Raw genomic sequence first — 17,116 nt, 5'->3', positions numbered from 1 at the left:
AAGTAAATTCAAAGGAATTGAAGTTACCCCTGTATATTATCAGATCATAGTGCAATGAAATTGAAGATCAATAGCAAGAGAAACCACAAGAACTTCAAAAACACATGTAAATTGAAAAACACCCTCCTGAACAACCAATGGATCACAGAGGTAATTAAAGAAGAAATTAGACAGTTTGTACAATTAAATGACAATGTCAATACAACATATCTGAATTTATGGGACACAATGAAAGCAGTCTTATGAGGGAAATTCATAACAGTGAATACCCATATGAGGAAAACAGAGAGAGCTCAAGTAACAAACCCAATGTGGAACCTCGAGCTTCTACAAAAAGAGCAAGACAAACTGAAATCTCATACAAGGGATGAAATCATAAAGATCAGAGCAGAAATCAATGCAATGGCGACTAAGAGAATGATACAAAAAATCAATGAAGCAAAGTGTTGGCTCTTTGAAAGAATCAACAAGTTTGACAAACCCTTAGCAAAATTTATCACAAAAAGGAAAGAAAAGACCCAAATCCATACAATTAGGAATGAAAAGGGTGAACAGACCCAGCAGAAATTCTGAGGATCATCAATACCTACTTCAAGAACCTATACACCAATAAGATGGAAAATACATAAGAAATAGACAGATTCCTAGATACATAAGAACTACCAAAGTTGAATGAAGAAGACCTAAAAATTCTAAACAACCCAATATCAATCAATGAAATTAAAAATGTAATTAAAAACTTACCAACTAAGAAAAGCCCAGGTCTTGATGGCTTCACCACTTCATACTACAGGACATTTAGAAAAGAACTACTGTGACTACTGTTTAAGCTCTTCAATGAAATTGAAAGGGAAGCAGTACTCCCAAATTCATTCCTGGAAGCAAGCATCATCTTTGATCCCAAAAGCAGAGAAAGACTCAATTGAGAAAGAGAACTATAGGCCAATCTCACTAATGAACATAGATGCAAAAATCCTCAATAAGATACTGGCAAAGAGAATGCAGAAGATCATCAAGAAGATCATACACCCTGACCAAGTGGGATTCATCCCAGAGATGCAGGGATGGTTCAACATAGGCAAATCAATAAATGTAATACACTATATTAACAGAGCAAAGGACAAAAATCACATGATCATCTCAATAGATGCAACAAAAGCATTTGACAAAATCCAACATTCATTTATGATAAAAACCCTACAGAAAATTGGAATAGATGATCTATCTCAACCTGATAAAAGTCAACTATAAAAAGCCAACATCCAACATCATATTAATGGTCAAACACTGAAAATTCTTCACACTAAAATCAGGAACAAGAAAAGAATTTCAACTATCACCACTCCTGTTCAGTATAGTTCTGGAAACATTAACCACAGCAATTAGACAAGAGAAAGAAATAAAAGGAATAAAGATAAAAAACATAGAAGTTAAATTGTCATTATTTGCAGATGACATGATACTCTATGTAGAAGACCCCAAGAACTCCATCAAAAGTCTTCTAGACTTAATAACCAAATCCACCAGAGTAGCTGGATACAAGGTCAACACACAATAATCAATGGCCTTCCTGTACATGAACAACAGACTCACTGAGAGAAGGACTGGAGAAACAACTCCTTTCACAATAACATCCAAAAAAAAGAAACACCTAGAAATCAACCTAAAGAAAGAAATTGAAGACCTCTACTCTGAAAACTACAGTACTCTGAAAAAAGACATAGAAGAAGATATCAGAAAATGGAAAGACATCCCTTGCTCCTGCATAGGAAGAACCAATATAGTGAAAATGGCCTTACTTCTAAAACTGCTATACAGAATCAATGCATTCCCGATTGAAATCCCAACAGTATATTTTATGGAACTAGAGAAAACAATCCAAAAATTCATTTGGAACCAGAAGAGATCTAGAATAGCAAAAGCAATTCTAGGCAACAAAGACATGATAGGGGGTATCACATTCCCCAACTTGAAACTATACTATAAAGCTACTGTGATAAAAGCAGCATGGTACTGGCAAAGAAACAGAACAGAGGATCTGTGGAAGAGATTAGAAGCCTCAGAAACAACTCCAGACATACTCAGACACCTCATCTTTGAAAAAGGAGCCAAACACTTTCAGTGGAGGAAGATAGCCTCTTTAATAAATGGTGCTGGAAAAATTTGGTTTCAACTTGCCAAAGATTAAAACTAGACCTATATCTCTCACCATGCACTAAAATAACATTGAAATGGATCAAAGATGTAAGTATTAAAACGGAAACATTAAACTTGCTGGAAGGTAGATTAGGTAGATCTCTTGAAAACATTGGCATAGGAAAAGACTTCATGAGCAAAACCTCAATTGCATGTGAACTAGCAGAAAGAATCAACAACTGAGATCTCATCTTATTAAAAAGCTTCTGCATGGCAAGAAAAAATACCACAGAGCTGAGGATGCACAATGTCGGAAAAAAATTTTTCAAGCTGTTCCTCAGACAATGGTCTGCTATATAGAATATATGAAGAACTTAAAAAAATCAGACCTCCTAGATTTAAAGATCCAATCCAAAAATGAGTATCTGAAATGAACAGACATTTCTCAGACAAAGAAGTAGAAACAGCAAATAAACATATGAAAAATGTTCAACATCATTGGTCATCTGAGAGATGCAAAAGAAAACAAGGCTGAAATTCCGCCTCACCCCAGAAAGAATAGCTGCTATAAAGAAATCAACCAATAACAAATGCTGGTGGGGATGTAGGGAAAAAGCAACCCTTCTGCACTACTTGCAGGAGTGTAGACTGATGCAACCACTGTGGAAATCGGTATGGAAAGACCTCAAAAATGGATGCACATTGAGGTGATACTCTTAAGTGAAATAAATATGATACAGATGTAAATACCAAATAGTTTCTCTAGTGTGAGAAACTGGACGTGTAAATAAGAACTAAAAGGTATAATAGATAATGTGAATTAGGAAGAAAGGTGCAAAGAGGAAGGGGAAATGGGAGGGGTAGGGGAAAAGAAAGAAGGGAATAGAATTAATATGAGAAAAAGAAAAAATGGAAACAAAGTCTTTGTAGATAGGGAGCAGTGGAGGGGTTGAAGGGAGGGCAGGGGAATGGGAAAAAAATAAGAACCAAGATGGATTCTATAAAGCTGCAAATTTCCAATGATGAATGTCATTATATCATGTACCTTTAATGTACCAATATAATTAATAACAGAAAAAAAAAACTAGTCTTAGCAGTCCCATTTGACCTAGCTATTCCCCTGCTGGGTATCTTCCCAAAAGAATTAAAAGAATCATACCACAGAGCACAGAGGAGGTGAGCCACTTCCAGCGCACAAGAGGAGGCTTCCAGGATGCCTCCCCCAAACCCGCCAGCACAGAGGAGGTGAGCTGAGTGGACAACAGCAGCACCCCTCCCACTGAAATGAGAAGATGCATAAACAAGTATCAAAACCAGACTTTCAGATCACCTAAAACAACCCCAAAGGGAAATGAGATGGAACACTGCGATACCCAACCACCTGGACTCCCTGAACTGGCAACAAAAGAGGATCTGGAGAAAATGAAATCAGCAATAATTTCTCAGATAACAACACAGACTGTGCCCAAAGTGCAAGACATGATTAATAAATCTAGAGAGGGCACAGATTAAAAAAATAGAGGAGCTGAGGAACATGATGGAATCCCAACATAGCAAACAAATGGAATCCATAAAACAGATGCAAACAGATTTCCAGGAGATTAAAAACTCCATTGAAAGTCTATGCAGCAGAATGAACCCAATGTGAGGATAGAATTTCAGATATAGAAGATAAGATTGCAGTTAATGACCTGGAAAAGAAAAATTTCTTAAAAATTGCAAGGAACCATGGGAAATCAATCCAGCAGCTGCTAGATGATGCAAAGAAGAATAACATAAGATTGATTGGAGTCAATGAAGAAACAGGAGAGGGTGCAGATGGTATAAAAAAACTTCACAGAAGTGATGATAGAAAACTTCCCAAGCAGGGGAAAAGAACTTGACATACAGACAAGTGAGGCATATAGGACTCCAAGTAGCTGTGATCAAAAAAAAATCTACACATAGGCATATAATACTTAAGATTCCAGAAACACAAAAGAAGAACAAAATTCTATAAGCAGTTAGAGAAAAGAAAGAATTGATATACAAAGTCAACCCATCAGAATCATGGCAGCCTTCTCAACGCAAACCCTCAAGGCAAGAAGAGCTTGGAGTGCGGTATTTCAAGCCCTAAAGGAAAACAGCTTCCAACCCAGATTGATGCACCCTGCAAAACTATCTTTCAAAATTGATGGAGAAATAAGATACTTTTATGACAAAGAGCACCTTAGGAACTTTATGAACACTAAACCAGCACTCCAAAAAATTGTAGACAATATCTTAGGAAAAGACAATGAGGATAACAACCCCCAGGAAACCCAGCAGAATGAATCCATCAGGCGCAACAAGAAATTAAATGTAAAGGGGGAGAATCCAACAAACAGAAAAAGTGATGACAATGATAAGTCAATATGTATGAGTTATAACCATCAATGTTCATGGTCTCAGTTCACCAATCAAGACAAATAGACTGGCAGAATGGGTCAAGAAGCAATATCCAACAATATGCTACATACAAGAAACACATTTAATTCAAAAAGAAACTCATAGTCTGAAAGATAAAAGGTGGAAAACAATACTCCATGTGACAGGAACCCAAAAACAAAAAACAAAAAACAGGAGTAGCTATCCTTTTTGCAGATCAAGTGGATTTCAAATGAAAATCTGAAACACTCTGCTGCCAAGAATTTCAGATAAGGGATAGTCAACTTGCATGTACAATTCTATTGTGAACATGTGTTTTTATTCCTCTCGAGTAAAAACATAAGAACAGGACTGTTGGTTCTTAACAGTAATACAAGAAATTTCTATATTGTTTTCCAAAATGGTTTTATCATTTTACATTCACATTAGCAGTATTGGAAAGTTCTGCCTGGTTCACACCTAAGCTGACATTTGTTCTTTTAAAACTTTTAAGTTCATCTCCCTAATGTGTGTATAATTCAATCTTGTTATTGTACTTATTAGTATTTTTCTGATTCTAGTGTTGCACACCGTTCCTTGTGCTGTACTGGCTATTTATCATCTTCTTGTGTCTACTTTTTCATTGGGCTGTCTATTAATCAGCTGTAGGATTTCTTTATATATTCTGGTCATAGGTTATATGCATTATAAATATGGTCTGTTGTTTTTTTATTTTATTTTTATTTTTTTTTTGCTCAGAATTGTTTTGGAAATGGGATAGAACTGAGCCTAATGATAACTTTATTTACTTGAATAAAAAGCTAATAATGACAATAATTTGCTAATAGATATCAAGTATGAGAAGTTATATTTAAAAGTAAAAAAATAAACATCATGCTAATTTCAATATTTAAAAGTAATTATATCAAAGTCCTTTAAGTCAATAATCTACACAATGAACCCTAATGTACTAATCACCAAAACAGGGTTTATATTTATGAATATCTCTTATACCATTATTCCTAGCAGAAAATCTGAGATGGCCTAAATATTGAATGGAAAACTGCTTAAGTAAGTTCAAAGTGATGGAATATATATTGCCATTATAATAGTTTTAAAATATTTAATAAGATATGGATAATTACTACTAGTACGATTTTGAACTTGAAAGACAAAATCATGTTACATGTCAGTGTCCTTACTTAACACACACACATTTGTACAGAAATAAAAGGACCAATATGGTCTGTTTAAGGACTACTTTTCATTTTAATGATGTCATTTAAAGTACTAAATATTGATGGAATCTCATTTATCAATTTTTTTCTTTTATACATCATGTCTTTTGTATCCTAGGTAGTTCTTGCCTACCCTGAATTCATAAACATTTTCTCTTATAATTTCTTCTTAAAGTTTTATACTTTTAAGTGTTCATATTTAGGTTCATAGATCCCTTCAAGTTATTTTCATGTATGGAAATAAAGGATTGAGGTTAATTTTTTATATATGGATACCAGGGGTTCTAGTGCCATTGGCTGAAAACACTGTCTTTTCCTCTGCTCTTGAATTGAGTTTATGTTCTATAAAATGTTAATGTTAAATAACCTTTCAAAAATCAGTGGACCATATATGTGTGGTTCTATTTCTAGATTCTCTGTTTTAGTCCAATGATCTATATGTCTTTCCTTACACCAACACTGCCTTGATTACTATAGCTTTAGAGGAAGTCTTAAAATTATGTAATAAATGTCTTCCTATACTGCTTTTTTTTTTCCTTTTCTTTTTACTTTTCTAGGTCCTTTCTACTCCTACATAACTTTTAAATTTCAATACACAATTCTTCATTTATAGCAAGTATACATAGACCTGACTTTTTATATATACCTTGTGTTTTCTAATCCTGCTAAATTCAAATATAAGTTCTAGGGGCTCCTAGAGATTTCTTAGTATTTTCTCTGTAGATGATCATTTCATCTACAGATAAAGATTTTGCTTCTACCTTGCCAATCCTATCCTAATTTTGTCATTTTATTGCCAGACTATTTTGATTTGGGCCTAGGTTTCAAAGTTTAATAGACAGATGAAGAGTAAGCATATCTGCCCTTGTTCCCCACCTTAAGGAGAAAGCATTGTATCTTCTCCATTCATATAAGGCATTCTCACTGGAAGTATGGAGTACATGTCTTTAATCTGTTAAGAAGGTTCTGTTCTACTGCTAGTCTCCTGATAGCTTTTACCATGAACACCTGTAGAATTTAGTCCAACACTTTTTCTCCAACTAGTGACAGGATCATATGGCTTTTTCCTTTCCTCTGTTAGAATGATGACTTTTGGGGGTGGATCTTCCAATGCTGAACCAACACTGCCATCCCTATAATAAAACCACTTTCTACATCCTGCCAGATCTGACTTCTAATAGTTTGTTTTGTGAAATAAATTTCTATCTATGTTCATACTTTTTTCTTCTATTATCTTTATCCAGTTTTAGGATTAACACAATGTTGTGTTCCTAAAATGAGGGGAGAAGTGTTCCTTCTTTTTTCTGCTTTAATTGTTTGATATAATTTATCAGTTAAAATGTATATGAGCCTGCTGTTGTCATATAGGTAGGTTTTCAAGCTAGGAATATACTTTCTTTAATAGGTGCTATTCAAATTTTATATTTCCTCCAGAGTTAGTTTCATTATTTGTCTTGCAAGGTACTTCTTAGAAGTTGTCAAATTTATTTCAAAAAAGATTTTTGTAATATGCTTTCTAGATCCTTTTAAATTCTGTAAAATCTGTAGTAATGTCTCCTAGATCTTAATATTGTAATTTTAAAAATATATAATTGATATTGTGTAACAGAAAGAAAAGGTCTAAAGGAGCAGGGGAAGTGGGAGGGGTAGGGGAAAGGAAAAAAGGGAAAAGAAAAAGTATGAGAAAAGGAAAAAAATGGAAACAAAGTCTTTGCAAATAGGGAAGGGTGGAGGGGGTGAAGGAAGGGCAAGGGAAGGGGAAAAGAAAAATAAGAACCAAGATGCTCATGTAATAGTACAAGATCCCAATGATGAATGTAACTGTATTTTATACCTAAAATGTACCAATAAGCTTAATGGAAAAAAAGAAAAATAACCGAGTACTGAGGGCCCAGGTCCCTGGCCCAGGCGGCTGGTGGGCTGGGCCGCGATGTTGCTGGGCTGGGGCGGGGCTCGTTCGCATCACTTGCAGCAGTGGCGGTGTGCCCAGACCCGGGTCCAGCGTGAGGCTGCCCTCAGAGGGACTGCTGGATCCCTTCTAACCACACACCCAGGGGGCGCTTCTGAAATTGTCGCAGATGCGCTTCTGTGACTTCTACTGGCTGTGGACTGCATGAGAAGGACGCTGGGAAACCCTCAAGCCTCACAGTGGAGGTAGTGGCTTTTAAAGATGTGGCTGTGAACTTCACTGTGGAGGAGTGGGCATTGCTGAGTCCATCCCAAAAGAAGTTCTACGGAGATGTGATGGGGAAACCTTTATGCACGTGGCTGCTATAGGAAGAACATGGGATAACCAGCAAATTGAAGAAGAATACAAAAATAACAGGACAAATCTAAAAAATGAAGAGGTAGAGAAATGCTATCAATATAATGATTGGAAGCAACATGAAGAAATATTCCTTTGGACTGCAAATGCTAATGTGAACCTGAAACAAACTGGTTTGAACCACCTGAAAACCTAGCCTGCAGAAAATCCCTGATTGATCATTTATCACTAAATGGGCCTGTCACAGCTCACACCAGGCTGAAGCCATATGAGTATTTGGGATTTGAAGAGACGCTGCATAAATGTAATGAAGATGGAAGAACTTGCGGTGATTTCCAGTTCTTTCAGAATCATGCAAGGACTACTGCGGGAGAAAAACCCTATCAATATGAGCAGTGTGGGAAAACCCACTCTGATTTTAGTGAAAGAACTCACCCTGGAGAGAAGACCATTGTATGAAAGAAAAAATGTGAAAGCCTCCACCAAACCCAGTGATGTTCAAATCCATGAAAGAAATCACAGTGGGGGGAATAAATATGTATGTAAGCAATGTGAGAAAGCTTTTAGTACACACACTAGTTGTCAAGAACATGAAAGAACTCACACTGGGGAGAAACCCTATATAAGTAAACAATGCAGGAAAACCTTCAGGAGACACAGTCATTGTCAAAGACATGAAAGAAATCACACTTGGGATAAACCTTATATACGTAAGCAATGTGGGAAAACCTTCACTACACACAGTTATTGTCAAATACATGAAAGAAATTCTGAAATTAGACAGTGGTGATGGCTACTCAGCACAGTGAATTATACTAAAACCACTGAATTATACACTTTAAAAGTGAATTTATCTCAATTTTTGAAATTGAAAAAAAGTGATGTTCTGAATAAAGAACATCACAATATCTGTTTGACCATAACTAGAATAAGAAATACATTCTCAATAATCAAGATGTCACATTAGGAGAATTATTGGGCAAGGGAAATTTTGATGACATAATTAAGGGGATATTAGGAATAAAACTATAAGTAAAGATCTTTCCCCAGAACCGAAATCAAAATTTTTACAGGAAGCCAAAATCCTCAAGCAACATAATTATCCCAATGTTGTAAAACTTATAGTTCGCACACAAAGACATCCTAACTACATCATCAAGGACCTGGTTCCAGGGGGCGATTTCCTCTCCTTCCTGAGAAAGAAGGATGAACTAAAACGCAGTGAAATTTTCATTAGATGCTGTTTCTGCATGGAGTATCTTGAGTAAAAATTGTATGCACAGGGACCTTGCTGCTAGAAACTGCCTGGAGGTGAAAGTAATGTTCCGAAAATCTGTGACTTTGGAATGTCTTGTCAAGAGGATGGTGGTGTATATTCACCTTCTGATTTAAAGCAGGTTCCCATTAAATGGACAGCACCAGAAGCTCCTAATGATGGGAGATACCATTCTGAGAATGACGCATGGAGCTTTGGCATCTTCCTCTGGGAGACCTTCAGCTTAGGGGTCTGTCCATACCCATATCTGTGCTTGTCCGAGGACTTATGATGTTTCTTCTCTTCCTTTCCTGAACAGTACCATTTCTCTTTCTTTTCTATCTTTTCTTTATCATGCCTGGACTCCTTTTTGCCACCAGAGGAGATTTTATCCATCTTCACGGATTTAAGTGAATCACTGCCTTTTTCTTTGCCTGAAGATTTTGACTTATTTTTTTCCTTGTCTTTCTCACTTGGATAAGGAGACTCACAAGGACTTTCACTTTGGTGTTTTGAAACCCCCATCCTTCCATTTTCCTCTTTCCTCCTCTTGATTAAGTCCGGTGGCGCTTCACGGTCATTGTTTGAATGATCCCTTTTCCTTTCTTTCCTATCCTTTTCATCTTTTCTCTCTCTTTCTCGGGATCTTTCCCTTGACTTGTCCAAATCTTTCTTGTCCATTTCTCTCTCCTTACTCTTGGACAGTGGTGGAGGAGTATGATTAATGTAGAGCTTTGCTGAAGACTCCTTGAGTTCGATGAGACTGTCCTCTACTGTGGAGGAACGTGATGGAGAAGGGTGGGTATCAATTTTGCGATGTTTTTGTTCCCTCTCAGGTTCTGCAACAGCTGATCGGGGAACACGTGACTTCAAGGACCCAGAAACTCGTGTTTTTTCTCCTCCTTTAACATTTTCCTTTCTTTTCATTTCCTTTGCTCTATCTCTTTCTCTCCACGGCTCTTTCTCTCTTTCCCTTTCTTGAGTCGGTTTTGCTTCTACGATGGGGACAGCAGTCTTGAATTTCTCATCTTTAGCTTTTTCTTCTTTCTTGAATTTTTCTTTCTCTTTGTCAGACTTAGGTGTTCTTTCCTTGGTCTCTCTTGCTTTTTCATCTTTCTTTGGCCGCTCTTCCTTTGGTTTTTCTTTACCATCTTTACCAAGTACCCTGGCCTCTGGAGTAGTAGCTGGAGTCTTTTCTTTTTTCTCTTTTTCTTTCTCTTTCCTTTTTGCTTTGTCATTTTCTTTAACAGCTTTGCTACTGTTAGAGCCACTATTTCCATTATTTAAATTTCCTTTAGGTGTGGCACCAGATGCTTTATTAACAGCTCTCACACCACACTGAGATCTCTCCCTTGATTTATCATTCTTCTCATTACTGCTCTCATACGATTTAGATGAACTTCCTGTTGATAATGAAGAAGAAGGCCCACGACCAGGCCCATTTTGTAAACTGGCAACAGCATTCCTCGGAGAAGGGTCTTTGTGATGAAACTCATTTTCTGGTATCATGTATGACTTTCTACTTTTCAACTGCCCAGAGTAGCCCATAGCCAATGCATATAGATCTGGCCTCTTCTCTTTTTCTTCTTGGCAGATTTTATGCACTCTTCTTTCCAAAGCCTGACCCAAACTCAAAACTTTTGGATACCAAGGAAGTATTTTTGTTAGCACAATCAAGATATTCCTGATGTGAGTATATTCGCCTGTTTCAGGCAATGAACTGATGCCTTGGTTAGCTTGTAATGCCATTTAAGTACAACACGTCGAAAATTTTCATAATCTAATTGATCAGCTTTATTTCCACCATCAAATCCAGTTGCCCGCAATATAGTAAGGAATCCTGGATGGTTTCCACATTCCTTTTCCTATGTGGCTCTATCACTATGCCACCTGGTTACAGTCTCTAACATACAGCAAAGAAATCTCCCGTATCGGCTAGCTTCATTTTCAGTACAGCTTGCAACTGTGTAAATTATATCAGAGAAAACTCGATCCTAGCAAAGAAGTGTGAAAAATTGTGGAGTTTTTTGTTGATGTAACAACTCAACAAAACGAGCACAGTAAATAGCATCAATTGCTGAAAAAATACATCGAGGAAATATACACAGCTGTAGAAATTTTGTGATGGTCTCATTTTTGGTAGTTTTTGCTAAAAGCCAGTTGTCCTTTTCTAATTTCAGTCTTTGTAGAACTCTCTGTACGTGTTCCATCTGTTTCTTTTCTTCTTCAAGAAGCTTGTCCTGAAGGGCAGTACAATGTTCCTTCTCTTTTTTCTTTTTATTAGGAGGCATTTCCTGATTGTCATCAATTGCTTTCATCTGGACTTCAAGTTTATTGACTTCTCATTCATAGCTGGTATGTGGAACTGCAAGGTCATACATTGTCAGTGACCAGAATGTGGCATAGAATTGAGGGCTGATGTCATCCCAGACTTTGGAAACATGTAAGGAGACCACTGCTTCATGGACTGAAGCCATCACCATCTCACATGATGTAATGTATTTATGAACTTTATGTCGCTGTTTACTTCCCTTTTCTGATTTTTTAAGTTCATCATACTTTGACAAAATGTGGTGGGCATACATTGGCCTAGACAGAAAAAATGCTGCATCATGGGGTGTATGAAACTCATTACAGAGCACATCAATGGAAAGCACTCGCTTTATATAATCTTCTGTGCTTAGATTTGATGCTAAAAACCCACCAAACTGTACCAGGGTATCATGACACTGGTCATAGAGCTTTCCCACAAGTTTCAAATGTTTCTCTCCACCTTCCTGAAAGATTATCCCATTCCTCTGCTGAGCCATAAGTAAGCAGAGAGGAAGAGCAAGATCATGGTCCAACCGTGCATCCTTTAATCTCTGAGAGGATCTTTTAGTGTTTCTGATCTGGCCAAAATAACCACCCTCAGCTTTCAACTGCTCACCACCTGTCATAGCCTCTAGTTGTTCCATTGTCATCTCCTCTGTAATTTCTATTCCTGCCATTTTTTGCACCACTTCTTTCAATAGAAGCAGGTCAAAACCTTTGCCTGCCTTTAGTTGATTGGCCACATACTGCAGAAGACCCTCAAGATCAATTGGATATTTACGAAAAACTGCACCACAGAAACTAGCCAAACTCTGAAGCCAGCTGGAGATAGTTGTGTCATCATGCTTCATTCTCTCCTTTTCTGGATTAGCTAAAGCTTCAATGATACAATAGGCCAAGACATCATAATTCAATGAAGTAAGGTATTTCGATTAATCTGCTACAGGCGTTATTAAGTTATACTTCTTTATTTGTGACAGGATATAATCAAACAAAATGGTTGGATTGCTGTGACTCAACTTCCCAATTTGTCTTCCTGAAGGTTTCACATTTTCCTTGGTTAGCCTCTTCATGATATATTTGGCTCTGTCTATTGTTTGAGCTTTAACTTTTACTAAAAGTGGGTGACTCTTATAAGTTTCATTCTTCCACTGGCCATACAGATGGTATCTATGCTGGTAAGGAAATGTTTTAAACATTCCCCATAGTTCCTCAGACATACAAGCATTGCAGTCCATCAAAGAAAGAGATGGAAATAGTACCTGGTCAGTAATGCTTAGCAAACAGCTAAGGATGACTTCTGTTTTCTCTTTATCTTCTTGTTTGCTTCCATCAGACTCCTTCATAAATGACTTGCCTATGCGTACCACTTTTGCAAATAAAATAGGATCATGAGAAAGGTGAGGACCAAGGTAACAGAACATACTGAATGCATCTCTTCTCAAATCTTCAAAGCTCTCTGCTTGCCTTGTTGCTCTCTTGTTTTGCAAAGCATTAACAGGTGAGCCTTTAGCACCTTTAGCAATGCCAACTCTTCCGTAGAGAGGCTCAATAGTTATGTGAATGAGCTTGCAAATAGCAAGAGCTATTAGCTTATGTGAAGCTGCATAGTATGGAGGCATCTGATCCATAATGTTTTGTGCATGCTACCAATCACCGATCTTTAACAAAGCTTCCAACAAACCAAGTTTTTGGTTGTCAGGTGGCTTCTCTACTTTCTCCTCTTCTTTATCCTTTTCTTTCTCTCGCTCATCAAGTTTTTCAGAAGACAATAAAACCATTGTAAGTTTTCTAACAATTTGCTTAGCTTCCACAATTTCTCATTTGTGTTCATCCATAATCCAATTATCAGCTGGAAGAAGATGTACATAAAGATCATCTAAATCAATAAGATTACATTGCAGAAGTACTGCTGCAACTCTCTATAAAGACGATGGAGTCTTGCCATTTGGTTCCTGGTAAAACTTGAATTTGAACCCAAGAATATGACACAGTGTTTGCGGTTCACACATACTCATGTAAGATTCTAATAAAGATATAAAGAAGTCATTGTGTTCTGGCCTGCATTCAAACACTTCTAAAATGACATCCAAAACTCTATTGGGATCCAGATTAAAGCATCCTATTAAAGATTTTATATTTTCTAAGATTAAATCACTAGTAATATTTCCAGATAAATCTTTCCCCAATTCAGCAATCAGCTTGGCATATCCTTCATTCTCTTCTCTTAACAAATTGAATTTCTGCTGCTTGTAGAAGAGTTTTGTCTTGATTTTAACTGACTTTTGATTGAATTGCTGTGACTGTTTAATGAGTCCCAATGATTCCAATGTTTCTGGATGTAGGCATTCCTTTAGAACTGTCTGAAACTAAATACAAACATGCTAACACCAACTGTGTAAAATAGTCTCTCTTGCTTTTGTCTTCTAAACAATTTATCTCAATATCTAATATACAGAAAACATCAGCAAGAATGGAGGGCATATGCTCACGAAATTCACTAATGTCCTTAAGAACATTTGATGCCTGTTCGTGCTTTAAATTTCTGTTAATGACATGATATGACAATTCATACAAAGCTTGCTGTAAATCTCTGTAAGTTGCACTATCATGGCTTTTATTTTCACTGAGAAGCCGGCATAAATGCAAAAATTTACCTCTCCCGGATTTCTCCCAGTTCTTTATCCACTCAATGGGGAGGGCCACGGTCGCTGCCTCCATCCTTCCCCTCCCTAGTAACAGAGGTCCGAATGTGTAGCACGCGAGCAAGGGGTCAAAGGGGAGCACCGCCCACGCGGAATGCCGCGAGCTGCGAGTTCGGTTTGTGATTTCCCTCCCCCTTTCTCCCCTAGCCTGCCGAAGCCCAAGGCCGGGCCACTAAGGAGGTGACTGAGACCCGTGGGCCCCTTCGCGAAATGACTAAACGCTGGCTGCCTGTAGTGTTCACTTTACAAATATTAATTTGGCATGTTTCTTTAAAAAAAAAATTAAAAAATTTCTACCTCAGTCACAAAGATTTGCTCTAATGTTTTCTTGTAGAAATTTTAGAATTTTATAAAGGTTAGTGATCTATTTGACTTAATTTTTTATTAGGAGTAAAGAATTGCTCAAAATGTATTGTTTTGTCTGAATATACAGTTCCAGCATTGTTTGTTGACAAAGGATATCCTTTCTGTATTTTACATTTTTGAAAAAAAAAATCAGTTATAGACAATATTCCCATGGCTCTGTTTCTGTACTCTGTTCTATTCCATTGATCTTTGTGGCTATGCTGAAATTCAAGATTGTGTTGAGCTGTTTGTCAATTAGAATTGTCTCAACAACATTATATCTTTCTGTTTATTTGGGTCTTCTTTGATTTCTTAAACCAGAGTTTTCCAGTTTTTGGTATACTGTAAACTTATATTTATACATAATAAATACTTCTCTTTTGCTGCTATTATAAATAGTCCTGTTTGGTTTTAATTTTTAATCCCTGTTGTTTATTGCTAATATTATAGAAATATTTTTGATATTTTTTTGAGCATAAACCCTGGAACTAGGCAGAGCAGGCCACTTATTTACTGTGTCATGATTGGCACCTTGATTAACTTGTCTTATGCGAACATATGAGTATTTTGTAAGGTTGTGTACAGGTTCCGTGACACAAGGAATTGAATGCTGCTAACAGGACACTTGATATTTAATGGTGGCTCAACACATGGTGGCATTAAAATGAACAAACTTTGAATGAACATAGGGAAAGTATGATCAGGTACAAGTTCCCAATGATGAATGTAACTGTATTTTATACCAAAAATGTACCAATGAACTTAATGGGGAAAAAAAAAGATTAAAGAGAAACTATGTCCTCAATTATATTCTTTGCTACCCCCTCCACTTGCTTCTCCTGAACACTTATGGAACACATTGTGAAAACATTTGTTTCACCTGTTTGCCTAGATTTAAAAGAAATTATGGAGCAGTCTGTTCTCCACATCATTTTCACAAATGTTTCGTGTCAGAGGCAGGGGTGTGCACACATTTGCTTCTGACCCCAATGCACAGATCTCTTGCAGATTAAACTGTCTGTTGAAAGAGGTTTAAAGAAATTCATAGTGAGGAAGAAGTGTTTTGCTTAACAGTTTTAAAGTTTCCTATGGGCTTTCCTGAGTCATCAACCGACTATTCCGCCTGCTCAATTTTATTATTAATTTTTTTATGAATCCTGATAACAGCAGAGTCAAAATTGTGCTACATGTTTTGATTTCTTTCCTCCCATTGCAGAATTTTCTAGTTTTGCCCACATTTTGGCAGTTGCTCTCACTCTCCATGCAACGGGGAGAAACATTCTTTTAAAAATATTTCCAACCCCCTCACATTCACATGAAATTGTTTGAATTCTAACTTTGTTTCAGTTCTTACATAAGATCCATTGCTATCTAATATTAGATCATTGTATTATACGTGACTTTCTACAACATAGTGGGGGCATGAAAGATCTTTGCTTTGTTTCTTTTCTAAAGACAAAATTTAAAAAGTACTTTGTCATATGAATAATCAGTTCCAATTTAAATTATTTTTAGATTTTTTAATTAAAATTTTGTTATTTTGAGAAGAAATGTGTTGTATTTGCCCATATAGGTAAATATGAGTGTATATATGGTGTATGCAATTGTATGCAGTTATATTACATGTGATTTAGTGATGTGATAATCTGATCGAAGCTTAAATGTAGTAAACTGAAACAAAAACTCCAAGTTGCTCTCACCGTCTTTTAGATATGAATTGAGAGAATAGCTGAGGTATCTAGCAATGAGAATTAAGTGGAAAAGACATACACCCGAGCTGATGTCCTCTCAGCCTCCGCGATCTGAAGATATGCTGTCTTGACACTGAACATGGATGACTAATTTGAACCAAAAAATGTGAAACAATCTTTGTAACTAATTTTACTGAGTAAGTATCAAATATTCATTTTGAAATGTGGTCTGAAAGAGGATATGTGGGCTTGAAGTTAGATTAAGAGTGAGATAATGGCCATGGTGGAGTGGATTTGACTGTTTTTCTTTTTTGGTTTTTTTTTTGGTTTGTTTTGTTTTTATTTTTCATCAGTGAAGGAGACAGGTGGAGATAGTAAGAGGAAGGCAGTGGTGAGAAGGAGAGGACTCTGGTCCATCTTCCCTTTTTTGGGTGTGTTGGACATAGCTGGCATGCCTCAGAAGGTGAGATTTACCTGCAAACCCCAGGCTGGGATTTACACACTCAAAGCCACTGGACTCTGCACCTGGACTAAGCTTCCTTGCTCCGTGGAAATACATAATTGCTTAACCCAGTTAAGCCGAATACAGCAAACTTTCTAAAAATGTGAGTTTCTCACTCACAAAGTTCTAGTCTATAGCATTTTATTTCAACCTGGCTTGGCAGCATTTTCAACATGTCTGCTCCAATTGAAAATGTTTCAGCTTTCCACTTTCCGTGTGGAGAGGCTGGGTGAGAGTGGGAGGGGAGAGGCAGAAGGAAACAAAAAGAGAAAGTTTGCTT

At 36.9% G+C, this 17,116-nt stretch overlaps 1 pseudogene; it reads right to left on the bottom strand.

The window, feature by feature from the left end:
• Positions 1–9,293: 9,293 nt before the first annotated feature.
• Positions 9,294–14,329, bottom strand: LOC147823317 (THO complex subunit 2 pseudogene; annotated as a pseudogene).
• Between the last annotated feature and the right edge of the window lie 2,787 nt (positions 14,330–17,116).

This window comes from Heterocephalus glaber, unplaced genomic scaffold, assembly GCF_053883595.1.
Source record: "Heterocephalus glaber isolate CG9 unplaced genomic scaffold, H.glaber_assembly_v1.0 deba00001593, whole genome shotgun sequence".
Taxonomy (NCBI): Eukaryota; Metazoa; Chordata; class Mammalia; order Rodentia; family Bathyergidae; genus Heterocephalus; species Heterocephalus glaber.
The sequence above is the reverse complement of the archived record's forward strand: the minus strand, read 5'-3'. Positions and strand labels throughout refer to the sequence as shown.